General features: G+C 43.5%; 1 protein-coding gene across 1 annotated transcript in view; it reads left to right on the top strand.

Moving 5' to 3' along the window:
• Nucleotides 1-2,090: 2,090 nt before the first annotated feature.
• Nucleotides 2,091-20,025, top strand: part of BRINP1 (BMP/retinoic acid inducible neural specific 1) — a 179,810-nt gene continuing 161,875 nt past the window's right edge. Inside the window, exon 1 of the mRNA XM_012768777.3 lies at nucleotides 2,091-2,517. The gene's annotated coding sequence lies outside the window, so the exon portion shown is untranslated. The remainder of the gene's footprint in view (nucleotides 2,518-20,025) is intronic.

The following is a 20,025-nucleotide window of genomic DNA, read 5'->3' as shown; positions in this document are numbered from 1 at the left end:
AAAAATGTTCCAAAGCATTAATTACCTTCTTTCTCAGGCATCTGGACCAACAACCTACCTTGAGAGGATGATTACAAGGAAAGAGCTAAGAGGAATCAGTCTGTACCTTGGTCCTCATCTGAAGTACCTGACTAGGTTGTCTTACATTGATTTCAGAATTGCATTATTAGCAAGGCTGCTTTTGCCTGCCATCACACAAGGAAGCAGATCTGAGCTTGAGAATGAGGAAGAAACAAAGAGAAAGGGAGGAGGTATGGACAGAGAGAGAAAGAGAGGGAGAGAAAAGAAAGGAGAAAGGGGTAGGAAATAGGGACTTGGGTCTTCATACTGCAGTGGATGGTATAAGCAGCATGTGTGGTAAGTGTATTTCTTCGTGGTCAGAATCAAAGTCAGAATTGCCTTGGGGGACCACTGTGTAGGATCTGAACCTAGGCCAGAAACCAAAGGAAGGAGAAAGTTGTCCAAGCAAAAAGGAAGAAGTTTCCACCAGGCAGAAAGAGAAATCCCTGGCTTGGCCAGTGGCTGGTGAGCTGTCCGTGGTGCTGATTTCCCCTCATTTGGACTAGAGTGCAGAAGTAGAGAAGCTCTGAACTGACTGCTGCTGCCCTCTCTTCCTCCTCTCCGTTGCCCTGTGCTTCTGAGGCCCGGGATGATTCTGGGTAGCTCTATCTCTTCTCATCTCTTTCTCCCTCTCTCTTGGTGAATTAAATAAATTTTCTCAAGTTCCTAGTTCCTCACTCAAGTATTTCTCTTCCATTTTGTTTCAAGAATCCTCTTCCTCCAATTAGTTCACTGGCTCCTAGATCCTTCTAGGCTTCTTTGGTGGTCACATCTCTCTCCTGTCACCCTTTGGATAACAAAAACCTTAATTACAATAGCAATCATAATAGCAGATAACAGGTATTGCACACTCACTAGGTGCCAGGAAGCATTCTAAGTGTTTTTACACACACTAACTCATTCGAACGCCATACCAAACCAACCCTATTAGAATAGGGTAATTCTATTACCTGTTCTATCTAATAGGTAATAGAATAACTATTCTATTAGTTATAAAATATATATATATTCAACGGATAAGAAATTGAGGCTTAAGGGGTAAGCAATTTGGCCAAGACCACATTGCTACAGGACTCCAACGCATGAAAAGCGCGCATTTTTACTGAATCTGGGTTTAAAAAAAATTTTCCATCACTTTTTCCTGTGACTTTCTGCCCCTCCATCTGGTAGCTTCAGCAATGCTTCCTACTCTTGCCTAATCTTCAAGGGACTAGGACTCGGCATCGTTGATTTGGTTTAAATAGCGAGGGATGCAAAGTAAGCAAACATACAGAATATGTATCGTGTGGGAATTTAATCCTATAAGGGCCTTCTTTTCTGCTTCAGGGAGAGGCCTCGTGTTAGAAACCCCAGCCTGCATCTCAGGCTGAATGCGGAGTCTTCGGCTGTCTGTCTGCGTGTTGTTGTCCCTGTCCCCGCGCCCCTTCCCCGCCTCTGCTGGTCCCCAGAGAACTTTGTGTCCCCTCAGCTTTCGCTCCTACATCGTGCCTACGTAGAGAAGCACTTGCTTCATTCTGGGAGGGTTACGTGAGCTCTCTCGCGCCTACACACAGAGAGAAACAAACAGCGTCAAATACTCAGAGAGAGACAAGCGGACGCAAATGGACCCCCGTGGTCACCTCCCCAGACAAAACCCACACTCGGATGGATACACACGGCCATAAAAGCACCCGCATCCCCAGAAACACTCGGAGACTCGCGACGCACACGGCTACGGACACGCTTAAGAATACCACGACGCCGGGTTTGCGCACACACACGGTCCCTTGGGGTGTTCATACGCGGAGACACGCCACCCTATCCCCACGAAACTCCCGGGTGGCTCAGCCTCGGCCCACCCAGGCCGCCCCTCCCTCCAAGGCGGTCTCCCTTCTCTCCTCCTCTCTCTTCTCCTCCTCCTCCGCCTAAAGATGTACAAAACACTCCTCAGAATAAAACCCGGCGCCTGGCTCCTCCCTCCCCGCCCCCGGCGTCCGCTCCCCCATTCATTTTCGCCCGTCGCCGGCTAAGTCCCTCCCCGCGCCTAGCCCGGCCTCCGCGCTGCTCCCCGCCCGGAGACCGCGGCGCACTTGGACTTCCCTCTCCATTCGCCAGCCGCCTCGCTCCCGGTCCCCACGGCTGCAAACTGATCTGGCGCGGGGGGAGGAGGAGAGCGCAGGCGAGCGAACCCGCGAGAGAGGGAGAGCGAGCCAGAGAGCCAGAGAGCGACAGAGCCGGGAGGCAGAGGGAGTAGTGACCGCCTTCCGGAGCCGGGATTCATGCCTGTCCTCGGGACCAGCCAAGGGGACTTTACGGCTGAGTATGAGCCAGGCTGCTAGGAGCCAGGTACCCCCACGCCTGCAGTCCTCGCGCCGTCCCCGGTATGCGAGCTGGACGCAGGGCTCTCCCAAGTTCCCCCCGAGCCGAATAAAAAGCGTCCGCCCGCAGCTCTCTGCCAAAGACGGACACTGACTCCAGGTAAGGCGGCGCCGGGTGCAGCGCCCGGCAGCCCCGCTGCCCTTGGAGCCGGCCCCGGACCGCATTCGGGGCGCCCCCGCCCCTCCCCCTCCCGGCACCCTCGGCCACTCTTCACCCGGCTGCGCTGCCACCTCCAAGTCCTCTCAGGTTCCGGGGAGGGGGCTCTTGTACCTGGGGCTCAAAGGGTTAAATGCGGGTTTTAGTAAGTGGCGTGTGTGCCCCGGCGCGCTCCCGACGTGTGTACCATGGTGGGAACTTGATGTGGTGCTAGTGTGTGTTTGCGTGTGCGACGTCGTTTGCGTTTGATGCGTGTGTTTGGGGTGTGTGTGTGTGTGTGTATCGGAGAGGGGGAGAACAGAGAGGTCCTATAACCTACTTACGGCGCGATGTGTTTGTGCATGTTTGTACGTATGTGTTTGCATGTGTGCGCTTGTGTGTCTTTTTAATTAGGTCTCTCTAGCTTACAAGGAATGGGATCCTTACTATCGGATCACGTAGCCATCGGGAAACCCGCTGTGGACTTCCTCTTGGGGCTTTGGGCTTAGGGTTTGGGGAGGCTTATGGGGCTATCGATGACACTTTATTTAGCCCAATGTTGGTATCCTTGAAGGAAAATTCCTCCAAACGATGGAGTCCAGCTACACTTGGACCCACCGTTTAACATGAAACAGAAATGACCAAACCCCGAGGCAAATGAGACGCTGTCACTTTAAATTCTGCATTGGGCAGACTCCAGGATTCTGATGGGAATTTGGAGACATTGGGTAGTGGGTGGCAGAGAAAGGGGGAAGTCCGCGGTGGGTTCCTGCTCTGGGTCTTGGCAAGTCTGAGATAGAGACCGGCCCTGGCCCTGCTTCTCCGTGTGTAATCATCACAGCACCTCCTGCTTCTGTTGCTTTGGGGGAGGATCTGGGCAAGTTTGCGTGGATCCCCCTCCAAGGAAAGGAGAAAGTGACCTCAGGGACTTGCCCATCCATCGCAGTTGCACAGGGGCTCAGAGGGGATTTCATTTGGGGGCAGCGCTGGGTGATATGGAAGGAGATGGATGGGCCACTTCCCTAAGGCAGACTCCTCTTTCCTTCCCCATTTCAGTCCGGGAAGCCCCCAGAGAATCTCTTCCTGAACGTACCTCCCCATGGCTCCACTGGAGTTAGGAGGATCCTGGGAGGAGGCACAGAGGTGACGTGTGTGCATGTGTGTGCATATGTGTGTGCGTGTGAGTGTGTGTGTGTGTGTGTGTGTTTGACTACTGAGGAAGACCTACAATTTGCAAAGGGGATTTGAGTGAGGAACTCACGACAGAATGTGGCAGTAATTGACTTGTCGATTTGTACCTCACATCTCTTGCTCGGCTCCAAAATACTGCCAAGGGCAGGAGGGCCTTGGGAAGAATCTCAGTATGGAAGACAGTTTGGGCCAAGGCCCTCTTTCCTCTTCCCTCCACCTGCTAGGAGGCTCTATAGGTAAGTCCCTTGGCCACCCTGGCTAGGTACTGCTGGGCTTGGGCTCTGGGGCCAGCCATTGATTTGATTCCCGGCTGCCTCTTAAAGGCTTGCCCTACTCAGCAAAAATGCTGAGTTTTACTGCTGTTAGCATGGCTTCCAGACTCGGCAGCTGTTACTTTCTCAAGGTAAGCGGCAGCCGCTCTGCTCTCAGGCAGGGAGGCTAGAAGACAAGGGCTGTGAGGCTGAGACACAGCTTCTTGTCTACCTCAGCTTGAAGGGACCACTAAAAAGGCCTCTTGGGGGAAAAAGTAGAAAGATACTTGGGATATATTCTTCTGGGGAAAGATAAAAGCAAACATGTGTTTTCAGGAGCCTGCCCTGGCTGGTGGGTTCTACCTGTAGGCACTTGCAGACATACCATTCTCTGGCCAGAGGCTGAAACCTCAGGCTGAAGCCTTCACACAGACACAGAGACTCTCCTTGGGAAACTCATGTCAGAGCAGAGCTCTCTAGTTCATTTTGGACAGGGTGTGTGAAGGCAGAGGAGGAAACCCCATCTTGGGAACTGCTCTCATTTTCTCTTTTCCAATTCATAGACGATCGAAACTGGGAGGAATATTAAAGAGCAGAAAGGCAGGACTCTGGCCCAGAAAAAGGATGAGAATTTCCAACATTCTTTAGTGAGTTGGTGGCATAGCCAGGACTAGAACCTAGATTTCCTGAAGTCTAGATCTATGCCCTTCCCACACCACCACACTGCATGGAAACCACATATTGCTCCCCACCCCGACTATGCTCCACCCAAGGCAATCACTTGTCTTCCCTTATCAAACTTCTCATTTCAGAGATACATTTCAAAGCTTCTCAATCTGGAAACGACCCCATAAAGAGTCCGGTGTCTCAATCACACTCCCCACTAGACACACGCACGACATACACAGAGACAGAGACAGAGAGACAGACAGAGAGACAGGCAGAGAGAGAGAGCGTGCACAGATTCTTTCTCCAGTGTTTTCAGAGAATTATCCACAAGCAGGGACCTAGTATAACTGGTAGACAGAACCCAGCAACACATCTGGGCTGTATCTGATCTCTTTATCAAGCTTACTTTTTAGAAAGTAAAATATACACCCACCCACCTATGCAAATACTTAAGGCAAATTAATTTTTATATTGATTAGAATCTCATCCCTCTACATTTATACATATTGCAGACATAGGGTCAGAGGCAAACATACATGCATGCATGCACTCATACACACAGTGCTCACACAGATCTAGAAACCTTTCCTGCTTTGCTATATTCCCCAAAAAGAGAACCTCTGCACCAAATTGTGCTCCCCAGTATAAAGTATCTCATCAGAAGACTGGGACTCATAGCTCCTGGAAAGGGGAAATGTAAAGCCCTGTGAACAAAAGGCCCTTGAGAATTCAGAATAGGGCTCACTTAAAAGTGTCCTCCCAGACTACTGCATGCTTGTTTCGGGCTGCCGGCAAATACTGAGAAACATGGGGGTTTTAGGCCCATCTGCAGTGGAGCCTTTTCCATGCAGGCTTTTCCGGGGTTGGATGGCACGTTAGCTCCCAGAAGGGGGAGCTGTGACTCCATTTCAACTAAGGAGAAACAGTTCCGAGACATTCCAAATCAGCTGTTGGACCCTGGTTGAGTTTCGACTGCCCAGCTCAAGCTGCAATGAATCTCTTTGCAGCGGTACAGACGGGACTGCTAAAACACCCTCCCCTGTCCTGTCCCAATAAGGCATCTCTTTCTTAGTGCTTGCAGTAGTTTATGTTATTGACCAGAGAGTACTCTGTTTCTCTGAAAAGTCTTTGCCCAAAGGCCCTTCAGTTGTGTGAACGGACATTTTTTTTTTTTTTTTGATTTGCATCCTCTCTTTTCCCCTCCCAATTTCTTAGATGAAATGACCAGTACATGTCACCTGAACAGGCCTTCAGGGTTAGACATACCCCACCATTCTTCTCTTCCTGTTTCCCTTTTGCTCAAATACAAAGCTTGACTAACTGGCTACTGAACTACTGGTAACCATGCTGAAGACAAGATGGGGGTGATGTGAAGAAGGCAAGTCCTCAAATGTCGCTTTTCCAATAATTCTTCCAATTGTTTTCCATTCTAACCCTTCCGTGAGAAATATCTTTATCATTCGTTCCTCCACTTCTTATCTTCAGCCTTCACTTTTTAAAATCCTATCCATATTTCAACAGCTAGCTGACATGGCCCTGCAAAGGAGTCTTCTCAAGACCTTATTTGGGAATTAATCTCTTTCTCCCTTGATTTTCTCTATAACTTTATCTGAAGCTCTATTTTTAGATTATGTCCCTGTTTGCCCTGCTTTACAGTTCCATGGTTATAGGTCTGTCTTCCCTTCTTCAATATGGTCTTCTTAGGAGAATTTTTGTATTCTCGGGGACTGACACATAGTAGTTGCTCTATAAATGTTTGCATTTGCATTTTACGTCCGGTCTCAGTAGCAGCTGTCATCTTTCTCTCTGTTTCTCTGTCACTTTTTCTCTTTGACAATTGCCTCATATTCACTCAAAGCAGTGCAATTATGGGTTTGAAAGTTAGACCACGTATGCCAACAATATAGAGATATGGATGATAATATAGACAGATGAAATTAGATCCTAATTGGAACGAACATTGCCCTACCGTGTTCCAGGGTCTTTAGTTTTGTTTCTCATTTAGTCTTTATTCCCCAGGGAAGCAGATATAGCCCCCTTTTCAGAAGAGGAAGTTTGAGTTCGTGTTGGTTAGTTTACTGACCAAGGTCACAAAGCCAGCAGAGCGAGAATTTGAACCCGAGTCCTCCTTCCTTCAGCGTCTCTGCTCTTTCCTCTGTACCGCTGTGTTGACGGTGACTGTTATCAATGGCTGACAGGATCAGGTTGTTCAATAGATGCTAGAAATAACTGGGACATATTATCAGCTCTTTTAAATTGATGGTATGAAGGTGTCGTGGAGTCATTGGATCAAAGAATCTCAGTGTTTTCTCTGACAGGCTTCTCTAAAGAAATCTCTGAAGGTTTCTCAATAACCAAACCTTTTTCCTTATTCAGGAGTGAAGATTCTTTTTTGTAATATCAATAATACATGGCCATTCAGTCTCAGTTTTTGTACTTTTAGTGATGGCAAGTTCATTACCACGCAAACCAGCCTGTGTTATATTTGGAGAGCTTTGTTGGAATGTTTTCTTACGTTGACCCTAAATCTGCCTTCTATCTATACATCCCTGAAATACCACAAGTATAATTCTCTTCCAGTTATCAGTTATTCACGTATCATTGAAACATAATTATGTCACCACAACTATTTACTTTCAGAGTATGAGAGCCCATCTTCACAGCCCTGCCTCCTGTTGCATCTGTTTGGAAGTCCCTCAGCATACTGAACATTGTTCTCTGGACATTTTCTCCCACTTTAAAGGTTCAGAAGCCACAAAAGAGGGGAGAGATGACCTGAAATTGAGGGAAAATTTATTCATTCATTTATTCAACAAATATATTTATTGGGTCCCTATTTGCCAAACATTGCTCTAGACCAGTGCTAGCAAATAGAACTTTCTGTGATGATGGAAATGTTTTCTGTGCTGTCCAATATGGTATCCACTACCCACATGTGACTACTGAGCACTTGTAATGTGGAGAGTGTTACTGATGACCCAAGTTTTTAAACTTGTTTAACTTGTATTAATTTTTATTTTAATTTACATAGCTATCTATAACCAGTGACTATTGTATTAAACAGCACAGGTCCAGACATTTGAGATGTAGCATGAACATGGTCTTGTTTTTCATGGAGCTCACACTCTGATGGGGAGAGATGGATAACAAATGAGTAAACAGATAAGCAAAATAATTTCATATAATATTAAATGTTATCTCACAAGTAATTGGGGTATTATGCTAGAAGCGTATGTGGATGATATAAATTTAGATAGGGTAGCCAGGGAAAGCTTCTCTGAGGAAGTGATATTGGAGCTCAGATTGAAATGAGAAGAACCCAATCATGTGATTATGTGGGGGAAAAGCATTAGAGGCAGAGAGAAGAACAAAAGTGGACTCACTTCATAGCAGCAAGCTTAGGAACTCTAAGCTATGGACTGAAAGCTAGCGTGGCTGAAACTTTTGAAGGAGGAGAATGACATGAGATAGAATAAGAAGGGTGGGCGGGGGGCCATCACAAAGGCCTTGCATGAGGGAGTGAAAGGTCTTGACAGCTCTTTGGTTGGCAAGAGAGTAACTGAGGACTGAGGAGGGTTTGGGAATTGATGGAAAGTCATTGTCAAATACTCTCAATGTTTTTTTTTTTTTTATCATGCCCATTTTTAATCAGTCATTTCAACAAAGTTTTCTAATCTTAATTTCTAGTCCTGTTCCATGCCCTGGAAATACCCAAGTCTAAAGGGAGGGGGAGAAACAACAGTAGGGGAAATGGATAGAAAAGGAGGAAGAGAATGAATACACAGGGAAAAGGTAATTGATGTCCAGTGAAACGGGCTGGATCTGCGAATACATCCTGCACACATCTTCTCTGGGAAAGGCCTTTAACAAAGTGACTTGGAGGGATGGTGGTGAATCCTGCTAGGGGCTGGCAATCTAATAGAAGAGCTCTGCAAGTCCACAAATAATTATCATTCACGATAGACTGATAATTGTGATTCCAGAAATTCTATGAGAGTTTGGGGAAGGGGAAGTCTAAAGGAAGACACATCAGTAGTGACAGTGATGACAAGGAGGAGGATAGCAATGACTATAAGATCTCGGAGATCACAGACTGTACCTTTTCATTTTGTATCTCTGTTAATTCCAAATTCCATATGATAAGAGCACAGAGACTCAGGGAACCTGATTCTAGTCCTGGCTGCTACCATTGTGTATCTGGATATTCTTAAGAACATTTTTTTTCTCTCTCTGAACTTGCCTTCTATACATCGAGAAGGCTCAAACCATGGCTTGCCTCACTGAAGGGATATTGCCCAGATCCATGGGAATGTTGCATGACAGAGTTCTTGTTAAAGCAGAGAGAGACACACAGTGGTGCCATGTTTCATCATAATGTTTAGATGTCTTCTTGAAAATAAGCAAATCTAAAAGAAGACACACCTCAGAGCACAGACTGTGACTCAAGACAAGGTGGCTGACAGGTGGTGAGTTGGTGATCCTGTGTCGCTGTTGCAACTCTTAATATCAGAGCGACTAAGTGTTAGCACGAAACCTACTCTTATCCTGGGACACAGCAGCCCGAATAGGCTGCTTGGAAATCCATAGACAGTCCTTGCTACTGAGGGGGCAAAGAAGACAATTAAGAAGATAATGAGGCTGAGAAGTGAAATTAATTTTTTTTTTCACATGAGGGTGAAGGAGATCTTTGCTTCCCAAGGGAACTATCTTTTGGAGATTGCAGGTGGCCTTAAGGAGAATAGAAGGAATAAGAGAGAGTATGAGAAAGTTAAGAATGGTAAATTACCCAGCCTACCTGCTCTCTACACATAGGAACGGGGAGCCTGGTGAGCACACAAAATACATCATTCTGAACAAATTCTGTTCTCTGTATGCAAAGGTTTCCTCACAGGGTGCAGAGCTATATACAAAAATGTTGGGGCTATCTTGGGAATAGCTAAGAGACTGTATTCCCGCAAGGGTGGGAGGTAGATTCACAAGGCAATTAACAAAAGCAAGATGCAATCTCTTTTTGTGTAAACTGCAAAGGTCGGAGCAGCAGGGCTCCGAGTAAATGGCCCATCTGAACAGCTAGAACCCTTTGTAAGGGTTAACCCAATACTGTTCCTGGGAGGTCTCGAAGATATAATTTATCTGGCCTTTCAGAGGTCCTGCAAATCAGCCAGTGGGAACATCTATGAGAAATAATGAATCCTAGGGATAATGTGGAACAGCCGGGTTACAGATTACAAACTGATTCAGATGGAGGAAAGGCAGGCATCCGAGATATGATTGCTTGTTAGAGGATTCACCCTACTAAGTGGTGAGTTCTCACGTCTCCATTCTAAGAATTAGTGTCTGCATAAGTAGATGAAACTCTGATAGGCTGTGGATTCCTAGAGTGTCCAGAAAACCCAAGATAAACCTGGAAGCGCACTCCTAGAGCTGTTACAGAGACAACTGCCTGAAGTAAGTACGTTTCTGTTTGGCGCTAAAGCTAAAATTCTCACGGAGCTTGATGGTTTCTGAGTTTATAGGCATATCATAAGGGGAGAACTTACAAGGAGCCTTGGCTGCTGGCAGTGTGAAAACATCTGCACAAACACAGGGACCATTAAAAAAAGAAAACGGCACTTTGGTATGTGTAGGAGCGTAGGGGAAAGATTGAAAAATAGATTACCCGCAAGGGTTGGTAATATGGTTTTGCTGCTGGAATACATTTTGAAGACATGACTCTCCTAGATGAAGTGGGACCTCATCAAATGCCATTGCCAGAGATAGCTGAGGTTGGGGAGGGTCGAGAGGGGTCATAAAAATTTTTATTCTGAATGCATATCAATAAGAGAGCAATATTCAAAGTCTAGTGAAGCCTTACGAATGATTCCTGAGAATATTACTAGGTCAGCCACAGTTTTGCTTGCCCTCTCCTCTCCTGACAGCGGGAATGATACATTTAGGTAGAGCATAGGATGGAATTTGGGGGGGGGGTTCTGGAAACATCTTCACCCACAATATTTAGAGATGGCCAAAATTCCACTATCTTAAAGTAATGCTTGGCTTATGAAAGTGTATGTGCCAAGCTTGTCACATATTCTTTGTGCTGTAACGGGTACTTGATACAGAAATATGGCTGAATATTCTCAACCAGTTCATGCTTGGGTAGCACTGTCCCCCCTTCTAGACATGGGGAAACTGAGCTCAGAACAATAATGTCACTTTTCCAAGGCTATCTACTGAGTTGATGGTGTGTTTATGAGGATTTGAATCTATTTCTTTTTTTTTTTTGGCAAGTTTTAAAAATTATTTAAGTTTACAAAAATTGTATATACAACATGTTATTTTGAAACATGCATACATTTTGGAATGGCTAAACCGAGGTTATTAACATGCGTTACCTCATACTCTTACCATTTTCTGTCTGACTTGAAAGTAGAGAGGTTGAAGCTGGGGAGTGTTGGAGTGTGAATGCCTGCTCTGCCACTTACTAGCTGCCTGACCTTGGCCAGATTACCCAATGTTCCCGTGCCAGTTTTCTCATCTGTAAAATGAGGATAATAATAGTAACTCTGTGGAGAGGTAATTTGGGGATTTAATGAGTTTATATGATAGGTGCCTCAGACAATGCTTGGCAGATCATCAACACTACATAAACATTAACGATTATTAATTTTCATGATTGCCACACCCTGCTGTATTAGATTAACCATTGCCCATACTCCTAGGTATGTTCTCGAACTAGAAATAGCATCTAGGAAAGAGATTATTATTATTAGGCTGAAGACGCTACCTTGCAAATGAGCTCAGATAATCATTTTTACCTATTCTCACTCCCCCTTTCCCCAGGTGGCAGTGAGAGAGTAGTGATTATAAGAGAGGCCGAAAATCTAGGAAAAGACATAGAAAGATGCAAGATGACAGAGGCAGATTCTTTTACTCTCTATATTACCATGGGCCAGAAACCAGATATAGGCAGAGAGACCAGATACAGACGTAGGAACAACTGACATCCAAGATGAAAATTGTCTTCAACATGGTCCAGTTCAACTTTCTTTCTTGCTCTGTTTTTCACATATAAACTCTTTTCTCTTTAAAATCAAATAGTATCTAAGTTGGTTCTAGAGCCCCGGTCTCTCTAACCCATTTCATTGCACCTTTAGAAGGCCAGGGCATTCACCAGGTGCATAAGGGAGAGTGGCTGATTGACAGCATGCTGGATTCTCTTGTGTGATTCACTCCTTCTCCTGATTCCCCTCTTCATTGTTACCATTTATTTTTTTCAAGTGTTTGCATGTTTTTACATGCTATGTTTCACTTAACCTTTATAATAACACTCTGAAGTTGGAATTGTTTTCCCCATTTCCTCAATGAGGACATTGTGGCTGAGAAATGAAATGATTTGCTCATGGTACACAGTAGGTGACAGCATCAGGTCTCAGGCCCATCTGTGTCATCAGCTACTATATGTAATGTGCTTTCATTGAGTTGCCCCCCCCCCCCTTCATTCACCAGTCAATGGCATTGTTTAGCCATTAGCAGCTTGGTGGCCTCCCAGAGTTGAGGTTGATTATTGCTTCTTGGTCTGCATTGTCTTGGGCCATGTCAGTCACTGCAAGTCTTCAAGTATTCTGTCATGTATGCTTTGCCCTCAATCTCAATCCAGTACATGGCTAAATGAGAAAGGCATCCATCTTGCATGTTCCAGAAGATGTTATAAATGGTGTCACTAGAAGGCGGATTCTTAAATATCCTAACAATCTGCATTTTGCTTTCTTTCTTTCTTTATCTGTCAGCATCATGAATATCTTCCACTCTTCCAGGGCTTTCTGGCTGCCGACATCATAGCCTCTTAAAATAGTAATTTAACTTCACAATGCCTTGGCAGGAAACCTTAGCTTAGCATGTTTATTTGCACCCTTAGTTCAAATGCTGCTGACACCAGGACCGGTGGTCATAGAATGAGCTACTTTTTAACTCTGAGCCAAGAGCCAAGATCTTATGTTTCTTGGGAACAGAACCATCAAAGCCAACTCTGATAACAGTAGCAATTTTAAAAGCAGCTCAGGAAATAGCAGCGTAGAGGTAGCATGACTTGTGACAGCCAGATGTTGTTATTGCCATCTCTTTGTGTGTTTTTCCTGTCTCTGCCCTTTTTCTCTTTTAAAACTTACACACACATGCACACACATACACACACACACACCTGTATCTATAAAGAAAAGAGTATTAACCATGGTTAGAACAGGTAGGAAGGAGAAGAGCAGTAGATATAGGAGAATGAAATATATACATACATATACACACACACATATATACTAATATATAAAAAAATATAGATTTCTCCTTCCCAAGTAATGGAACATGAGCCAGATATGGTCATAAGATGATGAACTATCAGAAAATAATCTGTGTGTAGAACTTCTATCTAAAAATGGAATTGGGAACACATGTGGCCAATAAATGTATAAAAACAGGCTGTTCATTTTCCCTAGTAATCAAATAAATGAAAGCAGCAATGTGATGCCATATAGCATCATCAGATAGCTTTTTAATTTAATGGCACCATCCAGTTTTAGTAACAATGTAGGAAAAAGGACAATTTCATGTGGCATTGGTGAAAATCTGTATTGAACACAGCTTTTTATCAAATGTGACTTTCATTCTTTCATTAAAAAAAAAACCCAAAATGGTTTATTGAGCACTTATTCTTTGCCAGACACTGTTCTAGCAGCTGTGAAGACAGCAGTGAATAAAGCTAAGTCCCTGCCATCTTGGAGCTAATTGAAAAAAGAAGGTAACCTACAAATAAACAAGCAAACATATCGTGCATCAGATGGTGATAAATGTAATAGAAGAAAATAGAACATGATTGGGGGTAAGACATGCAGGACAGATGGTGTGGTGAGGGGCTCACTGTGTTATGTGGGTGGGAAGGAGGAGCCCTTGCTGAGATGCTGACCTTGGAGCAGTGATATGTGGGAAGTCAGAGATGCGGCCAGGTGGATATCTGGGGCAAGAGCATTCCAGGTGGAGACAGCAAGAATGAAAGTTCTTGAGGTGTGACTGTGCTTAGTGTACGGAGACCAGTGTGGATGGAGTGGATTGCACAATAGGAAGGAGGAGAGGAGGAGGCGAGAACAAGGGTTGGGTCTCTACCTCAATCTCTGTCATCTCTATTTTTATCTCTGTCTCTATCTTTATCTCTATCCTATTTTTTAAAAAGAAGATGCAAATGCCTCCATTTTTTTTTAAAAAAAAAACTCCTCATTCTAAGAAGTCAATTAATTAGATGTGCACAAGTTTGTGAAGACGGAACTTTATCAGAATGTTTGGAGAAAAAAGGAAAAACAAAAACAAAGAACATAACAGAATACTCCACAGTCCTGAAGAATGAGATTAGGGAAGCACGTTTATACATCAGAAGGTGGAATGAAGATAGAGTGTCTCATCTGTGAAATGGGGCTAACCACAATACTTTCCCTAAAGCTTTGCTGTGAGAATGGGTATTATCACATACATAAAGCACTTAGCAACGTGCGTCGCATATAGTAAGTGCTCAATCAGTGGCACTCTTGACATTTACCAACATCGACATTGTTTTGGTAAAATATTATTTTAAAAAAGCATAAGGCACAATATATCATCTATGGCATGACTGTTTTATGTGATGCACCTTAATATTTGAGCAGTTATCTTTGGGTGATGGGTCACGAGTGAATTTCATTCTCCTTTACGCTTACCTCTATTTCCTAATAACTCTTTAATGAATGTGAATTTCTTGAGTAATCAACATTTTAATTAGTAGGATGTGGGGGATCAGTGAGCAATTTGTCGTAGGAACAGGAACCAAAGCAGAGGAGCCTGCTTTAATTCAGTTTTCTAAATTTCTAAGTCACTCATCCATCCTTAATCAAATTTAAATGGATTCAGTTTTTTTTTCCTTTTATTGTTTGACCTTGGCCTGAGCAATAATCCTCATAAAAACTGAAGATTTTCTAAGTGATTTGTACTTTCTAATACACATAAAAGTAGCTATCAGACCCTTCAGTGAAAGCTGTGCCACCTTTGTACCACTTGGAATCACATTTCATGTGCTGGTCGTACTTTGCGTATCACAAATCGGAAGCATGGTGTTGTGGCTCCCACCCTGGTGTCAGGAGACTTTCATCCTCTTGCTATCTTTATATGTTTAATTTTGGGTGAGTAACATCCCTTCTATAGGCCTCAGTTTTTTCTGACTGGTAAAAATGAAGGCTGAGATTCAGCAGAGGTTTTAAGGGACCCGCTGCCGCCAACCATGGGAGGAGGGAGGGGCGAGCAGGTGAGACTGGATCCCCGATGGTCCCCCGCTTGCCTACTGCCTCAGAAGCAGCTCCACTTTATCTGCTGTGCTTTATTACACTTTTGTATAAGATTTGAATAAGAGGCTCTAAGCCTTTAAAAATGACTTGAAATCATTGGTTTAAACTTTAAATGGTCTCTAAAGTGGATTTATGGGCGACAGATTTTGTGCTAGATTAAGTCATTGTGCTGAGCTCTTTGGGAGACCAAATATGACTAAGACACATCCCCGAGGCTTTAGTGGGAAGAGAAGGCATATGTAAGACTGTGCCTTAGTCACCTTTTTAATCACAATGCTTGGCATATAATTGCCATCAACAGATGAAATGAATTGAAGCAAGTATGTGCTATATTTAAGGCAGCCTCTTATAGAAATGAAATATTTGCATAGGAAACCTCAGGAGAATAAAAGCACGTTAGTTCAAGTTGCCCAGGAAAGGCTTTAGGCAGGCAGTGGCATTGGAGATGGGTCTGGAAGAACCTGCACTTCTGGAAGTGGAGAAAGAAGGGCATTCCAGGTCCAGGAAACAGGAGACACAAAGTAAACTATCCTAAGCTTGTGTCTCTCTTTTATCACAGAGCGGTAGAATGTTAGAGCTGAGCTAGAAGGGGCTGTAGGAGCCATCATATACAATTCTTTTCCTTTTTCAGATAAAGAAGCTAAGGCTCTGACAAGGTGGTGGGCTGTCTTGGCAAAGGCCACAATCTTTATGAATAGTAACACTAACCCTAGGACCCTAGACCCCCTGACTCCCAGGCAGCAGTCTTTCCCGTAGCAGAGCATTTTCATCTCATTTTCCTTGGTGCACTAGTTCCTCAAAATCTGAGAAAAATGTGTTTGTATGGTCAGATAAATTTGGGGGATTCTTCACGATCTGACCTCTTCTTGGAAATTATAATGTATACAAACACATTCAAGGCTTTGACAAGGCCCGTAGTGGAGGACCTTTAAAAATCTTTAACTCAAGCTTTCTCAAAATTATTCGACCTCAGGATTTCAACTTTTTATATTTTTCATTTAATTTTTCTTAATATCTTACATAGCATACTTTGGGAAACCCTACACTAGACAAATCTGTCTTTCATAGAGAAATCAGAATATTATTTGTGTGGAAAAATTTTGTATACACAATTCTGATGTTCTGTGTCATTTCAGAAATGGTGACCATACCAAGAAAATTATCAAAGAGTAGTAACAGGGGAAATTTCCCAAGTTTAATTAAGTTTTATCTCTTTCTCCTTCTTTGTCTTCGAACTTCCTCCCCTTCTGCCGGCTTATCTTCCTTCCTTCCTTCTGCATGTACCGTCCTTCTTTCCTGCTTTTCTCTTTCTGTTTTTCTTCCTATCCTCTATCTTTCTTTTGGTTTATTCCTGCTTTCTTCTCATCCTTTCCCCCTGCCCCAGAAAACCTTTTTTTTTTTTTTCTGAGGAGCTACTATGTCCCAGATTCTGGACAATCTCTGATTATTAGGACATTTTCCTGATGTGAAGCTACCGCCAGTCTGGTAAGAAGACAGATGTGCAATTTGAGAAAATACGGAGTAGCTGGTGCTGACGTTGGATCACAGGCAGTGTTTTGGGGAGCAGAGAAGAGGTCTGTGTGTGTGAGCTGTGAAGGTTGAGCAGCCATTTGGACAGATGGGGAAGGCCATTTCAGATGGAGAGTGGGGGGAGGAAGTGGTTCATCAGGACTGGAGAGCAAGCTGGAAGTGAGGCTAGAAAAATAATCTAGAGGTAAAGCCTGTAAGGCCTCAGAACTCATATTAAGTAATCTGAGTTTAGAAAAATCCCCAGCACAAATCCCCATGTTGGTAACTTTTAATACGGGGATTGACTTAACCAGATCTGGGATTAAAGACAAGGAGGTGGGTGGGAGGAGCGGGGAGGGGAAGCCTGGGGGCTCTGTTGTAGGTTATGGCAATGGTTGAGATGACAGATGGACGATGTCCTTCTAGACCAGGGCCGGGGCAGGAGAGTGGAGGCTGGAGAAACGCTGTGGTGGTGGGTCCAGGGAAGAGGGGCGGGTTAAGGATGACTTCCTCCAAGATTGTTCCAGATCTTGCTAGGCCTGCTCTCTCTAAACAGTGCTTCCAGAAACAGCAGGGTCTCAATTATCTCACCGTGGGCTGTGAAATTCTGAAGAAAAAAAAAGTTCTCAAAACAAAATTAAGTTTAATTTGCTTTAATTGAAAAATAAACACATGCCATGTACAGCACTCTCAAGAGGAGGAGAAAGGGCTAGAAAATGAAATGAGCGGTTGGGTGTAGAAGGCCCTCAATTATTGGATGTCCTGGAATGGGGAGTGGTATTGATTGAGAAAATAAAGTCAGAGTTAAATTCAGGAGCAGAGAGTATGTGCCTTCTTTCTATGCGTTGGTTTTCTTAATCTCTTATGATGTTATTATTTTTATTATGCTTAAGAATGTTGTAAGGCAGTTATGGAAAAAAGGAAGGCACTTTGGATGTGGAGTCAGACAATTTGACCCTGTTTCTGTCATTTTATTTACGTGACCTTGGCTAAGTTGTTTAATTTCTTTGCCTCAGGCTACTTATCTATAAAATGGGGATAATAATCTATACATCATTGGATTCCTATGAGGACTGAATAATTCATATACATGGAAGATCTAAAGTACTGTTAAGAGGTGACAGAGAAGGGTAAGGAGAAGTAAGGGATGGTAGAGGAAGTTTAGAAGGAGGCCATGGAAAAGAAGGAAGAAAAAGAGTACTTTTGTGAGTCTGGCTGACTCATTCAAACACAGTGTTTACTGAACGCCTTCAGGCCTTGTGCTAGATGCTGGGGATAAAAGGGCAAGAAACAGCTTAAGCTTGCCTCAGTGGCATCTATATTCTAGCAATAAATATCCTCAATCATTAGGCCATAAAATGAAGTCAAAAGAGAAAATTGGGCTAAGGGAGGTGTTTGGGAAGCCTTGATGTGTACTTTAAAAGCTCTTCTCTCCGTTGGGCATCCTTTCTTTACACAATCACAGGCTCCTCCTGTCTCATAGAGAATTGTTTGGCAAGCTGATTTTTGTACAGAGGTGATGGTGACTTCGAATTGTACGGTCTAATGTCAGATTCTTATAATATTGGCATCTTAGAATCATAGTTGTAGAACTTTAGAATCTATCAAACCTTAGAATCAGAGAATCTTAGAATAATAAAAATTCAGAGCCAGAATCTCATAGACTCATACAATGTGATATTCATGGAATATAAAAATCAAATCATAAAAATTGTAGAATCATGTTATTAGATTTGGAAGAGAATGGCATTTTGTAGTTATCTGGTCACCATCCTTCCAAATTCAAGGAAAATACTAATATAGTATTAAAATATAAATATTCGTGATTATAAGAATATAAGAAGAAATGCCCATGAATGATATATAACATTTAATAAAACTAATGGTAAACACATTGGTCAAGAGACAACGATGGTAAAGACAAGTGGAGCTTATTGAAGTCCTTGGTGGAGTGACTGTTGATTTTACTGACATCTAAGACAAACACTTATCTTGAGTATTAGAAAGCTTGAAGCAAAATAGGATTAATGATTTTGTTCATTGACCGTCTCTGCTGTAATTATTCATGTTGGTCAAATCTATCCATGCTGTCATGTTAGAAAACGGTCCCCTAAATATTGGTCTACTTTGTTAGGACTGTAAGTTTTAGGAGGGTAGGCATGACATATGGTTCTATATGATTGGTACAGGGTTTCTGGAAAAGTGCTTTGTGTAGCTGAGTGCTTCGGGCATCCAGTCTGATTATCTTTTCTCCCAGAGCTTCCTTTTGTGTACATGTGATGAACTGTTGTTGATCTGCATTCTTGCCTGTATTTACTCTGAAGCACTGGCTTGTATTGCCAAGACTGTTTTTTTAAGAACCCGGGCATCCATTTTGTATGGGGCGGTTGTTTCCTTTACATTCCACATTCTCTCATAGGAGCTCAGATCCGATCGCATATCTTGACGGATACAGGAATACCCTGGTGTAAAGAAGTGTGTAGAGTGAGTAGAGCTGTTTGTTCTGTAACATGAAAACTCTGTGTGTATGTGCACATGTGCGTGCTACTCACATAAAAGCTGAATTTGGGTGTTTTCTACATTGAGTTTAAATGTATTTGTGGACTCCTCAGTGCATTCATACGTGGATAAATTTGGGTGGTAATGAATGTGATTATGAACAGGCAAGATATGGCAGTACCTGTGTGGTTCATGACACACGTTGGTTGAGCATCTACTGTGTTTCTGGCAATGAAGCATATGCTTTTGTGGATGCTAATATATTTGATTTTACAACTATGAAGTAGGTACCATAGTTTATATTTTGAAGTAGTAACAATTAAAGCTCTTAGAATTGAGATGACCAGGGCTGGTGTTTGAAATGGAGTTTATATTTTTGAGTGTGCAGGTGTCTGGGAGCAGGGGGGGGAGTGTGTGTGTGCGTATATTCATGGACATGCGGGTGCACGCAATCCTTTTTATATGCATTTCTTAACACAGGTGGATATATATATATATATATATATATATATATGAATATGCTTGTAGTAAATATGTATGCATCAGCGGAAACCCTCATCATCCAGCAAAGTAAATTCATGTGGCTAGTCTTGGGGACTAGGTAAATGTGGACTATGTGAGCTGAAGGGGGAAAGCATCCAAGAGACAGAGGATGGCAGCTTAGTAAAAATTCATCCACATTACTGACTTGACTGTGTGCTTTTCGGGGATTCTATATCACAAGTTATTAACCCCCAAGAGCTTTTGTTTTCCTTGTAATAATACCCAGGCCCTCTAGACCCACTGAACCAGGTTTTCCGGGAGTAGGGCTCTAACTTGAGTGTTTTGTTAAAGTTCCCCTGGCAGTTCTGAAGAGCATCTCCAACTAAGAACCTCTGCTCCGGCAGCCTTTATCCAGACCAGTAGTTCCCACGTACCGGTGTGCATCCCCATCACGGTTCGACATTGATTGACAGGCAGGATCTCAGCCTCAGAGGTCCTCGGAGGACCCTTACTCAGCAAGTCAGTAGTTGGGA

Source organism: Microcebus murinus, chromosome 12 (genome assembly GCF_040939455.1).
Source record: "Microcebus murinus isolate Inina chromosome 12, M.murinus_Inina_mat1.0, whole genome shotgun sequence".
In the NCBI taxonomy this organism is placed as follows: domain Eukaryota; kingdom Metazoa; phylum Chordata; class Mammalia; order Primates; family Cheirogaleidae; genus Microcebus; species Microcebus murinus.
This window is presented reverse-complemented; position numbering and strand designations above follow the sequence as displayed.